This window comes from Amblyraja radiata, chromosome 4 (assembly GCF_010909765.2).
Source record: "Amblyraja radiata isolate CabotCenter1 chromosome 4, sAmbRad1.1.pri, whole genome shotgun sequence".
In the NCBI taxonomy this organism is placed as follows: Eukaryota; Metazoa; Chordata; class Chondrichthyes; order Rajiformes; family Rajidae; genus Amblyraja; species Amblyraja radiata.
Window position 1 is genome coordinate 51,633,052 of NC_045959.1, and position 8,802 is coordinate 51,641,853.

Genomic DNA, 8,802 nt, shown 5'->3' on the forward strand with positions numbered 1-8,802 from the left:
GTAAGTCTGCATCACTTACCAAATAGAGGCCACTTTTGACATTAGCAAGTTTATATTGTTGTTTTTACAAACGTTTGATTCTTAATTATTGTAGCTGATCATTATGCATCTGTCAACATTTTGCCTGGGTAACAATAGATCTGTCAATATTCATCTTGGGCAACATAGGAATCTGCCAAACCTTTAGGACAAAAAGCTGATGTTCACATATAGGGTGATTTCACTAAAGGTCACTGGAGTGTAGATCCGCACCCACGTGACCGAAAATTTTAACTGGAGTACATGCGTCACTTCCGGTACATGTTAGTGAATGGGAAAACACGCACTTTCACACCCGTTAAAAACATCGAAAACGGCCGGTTTTTGAGCTGCAATTAACTGTGCCAGTCGGGGTGACCGTGAGGCACAGCTACCTAAATTTACAGTCCAAAAAAAAGATAGAAACTAAGGTAAATTCAAGAGGGAGCTGAAGCTGCAAAAACAGCGGAAGTGGTCAGCGGACATTTGCCGTGGAGATATAAAGATCGAAAATATCGGGAATTATCGCGTTTGCTCGCTACATTTCATCAAAAGTAAGGCATTATTGACTTTTTATCTTTATTCATTTGTTATATGAAAAGTTTTAAAAGTGAAAAATCCGTCAGTAAAATTGCAAAATCGCCCATGGTTCTCAGGTGGGTTTTAACATGCAAAATGAAAACGCTTCTGAAGCTCCATTTACCATTTAAATAATCGTAAACTATCAATGCGTTTTGAAATAAATTTTACTCAGATGCAAGCTAAGGAATGGGATAATTGTCAGCTGTTAATTGGACAAAATCAGGACATTTTATTATTTGCCAAAATATATTTCTCAATGTTTCTTGTTTAAAGCCTGCACAATCACCCAAACTACTTATTTATTTATTTATCATCTAATAACAGACAAGCCTGCAGCATGGAATGATGTCAACAATCCTGATTGGGCACCCACTGTGAGCAGGATAGACAATGTGCACAATAACGCCATGCACGTGCAACAAGAAGAGAGTATTAAAGCAGATTTGGTTGCAGCTCAAGCATCTATAGCTCTGCAAGTTGATGGCGTTCTTGTGCACATTGTCTATCCTGCTCACAGTGGGTGCCCAATCAGGATTGTTGACATCATTCCATGCTGCAGGCTTGTCTGTTATTAGATGATAAATAAATAAATAAGTAGTTTGGGTGATTGTGCAGGCTTTAAACAAGAAACATTGAGAAATATATTTTGGCAAATAATAAAATGTCCTGCTTTTGTCCAACTAACAGCTGACAATTATCCCATTCCTTAGCTTGCATCTCAGTAAAATTTATTTCAAAACGCATTGATAGTTTACGATTATTTAAATGGTAAATGGAGCTTCAGAAGCGTTTTCATTTTGCATGTTAAAACCCACCTGAGAACCATGGGCGATTTTGCAATTTTACTGACGGATTTTTAACTTTTAATACTTTTCATATAACAAATGAATAAAGATAAAAAGTCAATAATGCCTTACTTTTGATGAAATGCAGCGAGCAAACGCGATAATTCCCGATATTTTCGATCTTTAAATCTCCACGGCAAATGTCCGCTAACAACTTCCGCTGTTTTGACACCTTCAGCTCCCTCTTGAATTTACCTTAGTTTCTATCTTTTTTTTGGACTGTAAATTTAGGTAGCTGTGCCTCACGGTCACCCCGACTGGTACAGTAAATTGCAGCTCAAAAACTGGCCGTTTTCGATGTTTTTAACGGGTGTGAAAGTGCGTGTTTTCCCATTCACTAACATGTACCGGAAGTGACGCATGTACTCCAGTTAAAATTTTCGGTCACGTGGGTGCGGATCTACGCTCCAGTGACCTTTAGTGAAATCACCCTATATGATAATGGTAACAAGGGGACTACTACTGAATTTCAGTTCTGTTACTGAATGTTAATGAATTCAGAAAATTACATACCCACTTCCGCATTCTTGATGGTGATGGCAATGGGAAGTCAAAGAAAAGGGAAGCTAAACGAAACAGCTAAATATTTCAAAAATTGGCATTTAAATTTTTTTTAATGAAATGGAGTAAAACATTTCAATAATGTAGCAGCTAATTGTTGGGAAATTCTAATGTTCTGGGATTTAGCTTGCTCATTAGTGATCTAATGATCTTGAGTGCAAGAGGGATGTGCAGTCGGAGCCACCGGTGATAGTTTAGAGTTGGAACTAGAGTCTGGCATGCTTGTATATTACCTGCAGAGTATAAACTCACCTGGTTCATTGGTAAATTTATTGTACTGCCTCGTGACACGTGAATAAAGTAATTAGAATGTGTTTGGGCATCCAGAAAATCTGCTGGTCCGGCACAACCAAATTTCCCCAGAGGGCCAGATTATTAGCGTTTTACTGCATTGCGGATATTGGAAATCTGAAATAAAAATAGAAATTACTGTAGACACTCAGAAGGTCAGGCAGTATCTGTTGGTACAACGTTCCCAGTATTTCCAGAATGTTCTGTTTTTATTTTAGGCTTTCAAAATGTTTACTTGTTTGTGCAATTTGCCAGTCCAGTGGAGAAGAGAGAGGAAGAGAGAGAGGAAGAGAGAGAGGAGGGGGGAGAGGGAGGGGGGAGAGGGAGGGGGAGAGGGAGGGGGAGAGAGAGAAGGAGCGAGGGGGAGAGAGAGGGAGAGAGAAAGCGGGGGAGAGAGGGGGAGAGGGAGAGAGGGAGAGAGGGAGAGGGAAAAAAACAAAACAAAAAACAGATGATTACTGTCATTATCAGGATGACTAAGAGTCTGAAATCAAGGTGAACACATGAGTGTGTGCAACTAATCTTCATGAGGCAATTTGGCTCAAACCCAGGCAGGGCATTAGGGAATAACAACTTTTGCAACACAAACCGCAATCTGAGCACATAAACTACCATCGACACCACAGTTCCTGATAAAAATTATTAGGATGCAACACATCCTGAGCTGCTGCCCAAAGGCTCTTGTACACCTGGCGTCACGACCAGGTTCTTAAATCCATTGCAGAAGCCATTTCAGCATGGGAATCAGCAGCTGCAGACGAGCACGGCCCACCACCCAGATGATCACCTTCGTGAAGGCCGGAGTGGAGCTGCCATGAACCACAGCAGCCAGGAAACTGTCAGGAATCCTGGCAACTGCGCAGGACTGGCAGCTTTCTGTACACCTGGTGAAACAGCTGAAGTTCCCACGGCACATTGCCATGACCACCCTGAGGCCAGACATCCTCCTGGTCTCAGAGGCGACCAAAAACATTGTCTTGTTGGAACTGACAGTGCCGCGGGAGGACCATCTGGAGGAGGCCCACGAGAGGAAGATGACCAAGTACGAAGAGCTGGTCATAGACTGCCGTAAGCAGGGCTGGAAGGCAAGGTGTATGCCCATAGAGGTTGGCTGCAGAGGTTTTGCAGGGCAATCGCTCTACAAAGCCTTGAGTGCACTGGGCATCAACGGAGTGGCGAGGAGAAGGGCCATCAAGAATACCACAGAGGCAGCAGAGAAAGCCTCGAGATGGCTCTGGATCAGGAGAGGAGGTCCATAGGGAGGAGCGAATGCCACCTGAACACAAGTCGTGGTCTGATCAACCACGGTTGGGTCGCCTGGGTGAGGGTGTCTAATGTTGAAAGACCCAAAACACCCAATGACCCCAGATTACATCACTGATGATGTGTTCAGGAGCATCAATAGATGTATTTTTTTAAATCAATCAGACCCTTTGCTATGTCACTCAAAATTGAGCTTAGGTTCATCCTGTTTCCATTGATTATCCTTGAGATGTTTCTACAACTTGAGTCCACCAGTGGTAAATTAAATTGATTGGATATGATTTGGAAAGGCACACACCTGTCTATATAAGGTCCCACATTTGACAGTGCATGTCAGAGCAAAAACCAAGCCATGAAGACAAGGGAATTGGCCGTAGACCTCCGAGATAGGATTGTGGTGAGACACAGATCTGGGGAAGGGTATAAAACAATTTCTGCAGCATTGCAGGTCCCGAAGAGCACATTGGCCTCCGTCATTCTTAAATGGAAGAACTTTGGAACCACCAGGACTCTTCATAGAGCTGGCCGCCCAGCCAAACTGAGCAATCGGGGGAGAAGAGCCTTGGTCAGGGAGGTGACCTAGAACCCGAAGGTCACTCTGACAGAGCTCCAGAGTTCCTCTGTGGAGATGGAAGAACCTTCCAGAAGGGCAACTATATCTGCAGCACTCCACCAATCAGGCCATTATGGTAGAGTGGCCAGACGGAAGCCACTCCTCAGTAAAAGACACACGACCGCCTGCTTGGAGTTTGCCAAAAGGCATGATAAACAAGATTCTCTGGTCTGATGAAACCAAGATTGAACTCTTTGGCCTGAATGCCAAGCGTCACGTCTGGAGGAAACCAGGTACCGATCATCATCTGGCGAATACCATACCTACGGTGAAGCATGGTGGCGGCAGCATGATTTTCAGCAGCAGGAACTGGGAGACAAGTCAGGATCGAGGGAAAGATGAACGGAGCAAAGTACAGAGAAATCCTTGATGAAAACCTGCTCCAGAGCGTCTGGACCTCAGACTGTGGCGGAGTTCACCTTCCAACAGGACAACGACTCTAAGCACACAGCCAAGACAATGCAGAAGTGACTTTGTGGCAAGTCTGTGAATGTCCTTGAGTGGCACAGCCAGAGCCCGGACTTGAACCCAATCGAACATCTCTAGAGGGACGTGAAAATAGCTGTGCATCGACACTCCCCATCCAACCTGACAGAGCTTGAGAGGATCTGCAGAGAAGAATGGGAGAAATTACCCAAATACAGTTGTGCCAAGTTTGTAGCGTCATACCCAAGAAGACTTGAGGCTGCAATCGCTGCCAAAGGTGCCACAACAAAGTACTGAGTAAAAGGTTTGATCAGTCTGAAGAAGGGTTTCAGCCCAAAACGTTGCCTATTTCCTTCGCTCCATAGATGCTGCTGCACCCGCTGAGTTTCTCCAGCTTTTTTGTGTACCTTCGATTTTCCAGCATCTGCAGTTCCTTCTTGAATACTGAGTAAAGGGACTGAGTACTTATGTGATATTTCAGTTATTTCTTTGCAATTACTTTGCAAAAATGTCTAAACACCTGTTTTCGCTTTTTTATTATGGGGTATTGTGTGTAGATTGATGATTAAAAAAATGAATTGAATCAATTTTAGAATAAGGCTGTAACGTAACAAAATGTGGAAAAAGTGAAGGGGTCTGAATACTTTCTGAATGCACTGTATGAAGGCAAAGAGAATGTTATTTTTTATTGCAAGGAGGTTGCCAAAAAGGATGTATACAAGAGTAATGAATTCTCACTCTCACCATACAGGGTTTTGATGAGACCACACCTGTAGTTCTATTTTATTTTATTTAAGCCTTCATGGTCTTATAGCCCGAGATACACTATTTCATAGCTTTCTGATGACCTTGCACTCTTACATTCCTTTACACAAACCAAAGTCCTCAATTCCTTTCACCTGAGTTATTTGTACATTACCTCCTATGCTTTGACCCTTCATTAGTACCAAATCCTTTTTGTGACTAGTTGTAACCGCCTCCTATTTTACTGCCACATCATTACTATCAATCCGTATTTGTGTTGGATAAAGTGCTAAATCCTCTCAGATGGAAATAAAGGATTCTATGGCACAAGAGCAGATAAGTTCTCTTGGAATTCTGGCCAATATTTATCTCTCAACCATCATCATTAATATATTAGTAGATCGGGAGCTTGTTGCTCTTTATGAAGGCTTGCTGTCTATGAACTTGCTGCTTCATTTTCCACATTACATAAGTGACTATGCTTCATAGAGTAGTTCATTGTCATTAAATTGCTTTGAGACAGCCTGAGGTCATGAGACAGTGGATCACCAGATACTCCTAATTTATTATTCATACTTGTGAAATATTTTGGGATTATTTTGTTAAAGACTTTAGATAAATGGAAATAGAAATTGTCGTGATAGGTTCAAGTTTTCATTCCACCTACTGCTGAGGTGTAAGCTCTAAATGCATACAAGGAACTGCAGATGCTGGTTTACAAAATCTTTGCATCACCCCTAAAACTATCCCTGGTTTGAAACCCGTTCTGTGGACCTTGAAGCTCGCACTGACTAATGGGAACAGATCCTTACTTACCCAATCTTACGAAAGTATAGATAAAATGGATAAACATGGAGATACTGGCGGATGCTGGTTTACCAAAAAAAGACACAAAGTGCTGGGGTAACTCAGTGGGTCAGGCAAGCATGTTCTTGAGAACATGGTTAAGTGAGGTTTCGGGTCGGGACCCTTCTTCGGACACTACAAGGATACTGTTGTTGTTCTCCCAAATCTGCCCCCACCATTCCATAGCTGACCTGCCTCATCTCCTCTTCTGTGTTAGTTCCCCATAGCCCTCAATTCCCTTGTCTTTCAAAACTTTATCTACTTTCTCTTTAAGTACCTGCAATAAGCAAGCCTCCATAACCCTTTGGGATGGAGAATTCAAGAGATTAACCATTCTCTGCAAGATGTTCCTTCGCATGTCAGTTTTAAATGACCACCTCCTGAACCTTGTAACTATATACCTCATTTGTGTTTCTCCCAATAGTGGAAACACTTTATGTTTCTATTTTCTTTTTATCTTCAATTTGAAACCTATTTTGCAAAGCTGGCCTAATCCTGCAGAGCGAGTTCATGTGGCTGTTTGACAAACTGTGGATCCCATTTTAACATTACATTCTCAGTAAAACAGTGGCACACTGGCAATAATTCATTCTTTATTCAATCTCCATCTGTGTGCACTGCAGCTGGGCTGGAAAACAAATCCCATTTTAAAATGACATCATGAAAATGTAACAATGAAGAAACACTGACTGGAATTTGTGAAACCTCTTTCAACTTCTATATTTTCTGTAACATTCAAGAGGATCCCACCAAAAGTTTTCTTATGCTTTCACATTTAATGTAGCAGCTAAATAGTTCATGTTGAAAATTTCAAATTAATAGTTAAAAATCCTTTACAGGTAATTCAGCGTGGGCGAAGCAGCATCTCTGGAGAGAAGGAATGGGCGACGTTTCGGGTCGAGCCTGAAGAAGGGTCTCGACCCGAAATGTCGCCCATTCCTTCTCTCCAGAGATGCTGCCTCACCCACTGAGGTACTCCAGCATTTTGTCTCTACCTTCGATTTAAACCAGGATCTACAGTTCTTTCTTACTCCTTTTCAGGTAAAATCCTTTTCAGATAGTTTTCAGGTAAAACTATCAAAGGTAATGATATTGGTTGAGGGATAATTATTGGACAGAATGTCAGAGAAAATATGCTTCTTTTTTTTCATGGTTTAGTTATGTCTTCACATTTCTCTCTTCTTGAGATCTAAAAAAAATAACAGCTTTCTTCATCAACATTTTTGCATCAAAATTTATTTTGAGGAATTACACCAATCTAGGTTTTAGTCTAGGTTCAGTTGTAACATTCCCATCCAAGTCAGAAGATAACAGACATATCTATAATCAAGACGACCACTTCCTTACAATTTATTTTAATTTAGTTTAGAGATACAGCATGGAAATAGGCCCTTCGGCTTACCTAGTCTGCGCTAACCAACAATTACCCATTCACTAATTCTATCCTACACATTCGGGACAATTTACAGAAGCTAATTAACCTAAAAACCTGCACGTCTTTGGAATCTGGGAGGAAATTTGTGAAATCCTCTGCCTCAGAAGGCAGTGGAGGGCAATTCATTGGATGCATTCACAAGAGAGTTAGATAGAGCTCTTAGAGCTAGCGGAATCAAGGTATATGGGGAGAAAGCAGGAACGTGGTACTGATTGTGAATGATCAGCCATGATCACATTGAATGGCGGTGCTGGCTCGAAGGGCCGAATGGCCTACTCCTGCACCTATTTTCTACATATCTATGAAACCAGAGCACCTGGAGAAAAGCACGGGATCACAGGTAGAACATACAAACTCCTTACAGATAGCACCCATAGTCAGGTTCAAACACGGGTGTCTGGCACGGTAAGGCAGCAACTCTACTAATGTGCCACTGTGCCATCCTCTTTCAACAATATTGAAAGAATGCACCAATATCTGCCCTCTCAGATGGGCATAAAGGTCTTCCAACTTTCTGGAAGACAAGTGAGTTTTTCTTGGCATTCTGTCCAATAATTATCCCTTAACCAATATCATTGGAAATTATAACAGAATACATACATATAGGCATGGTGAATAAAGTTAGATTGCTGCAAATCCAAATAGCTATGTGGGATTATGATGTTTCACAAAGGGAGCGTGTTAGCCAGTTAATATTCTGAACAAGATGTTCAGTAAAGGAGAAAATAGAAGTGGAGCAGAAGTACTAATTAAGGTATTACAGGAAGGATGCAGAAAAGGTCTTTGGATGCAGAAAAGGTTTAACAGAATGCTGCCTGGATCAGAGGGTATTACCTATAAGGAAAGATTGGACAAACTTGGATCGTTTTCTCTGGAGTGTGGGAGGCTGAGGGGACACTTGATGGAAGAATGTAACATTTTTCCAAGTGTGGAAATGTCAAAGACTAGAGAGCATAGCTTTAAGGTAAGAGGGGCAAAATTTAAAGGAGATGGGCCAGGCAAGTAAATGTTTCACTGAGAAGATCACTCGTATCTGGAACATGTTGCCAGATGTGGAGGCGGATACGATAATGGCGTTCAATGAACTGTTGGATATGCACAGGGACATGCAGGGAATTAAAGGGTATGGACGTGGAACGTGTTTCTAGCTTCAGGTTCCTGGGAGTCAACATCTCCGA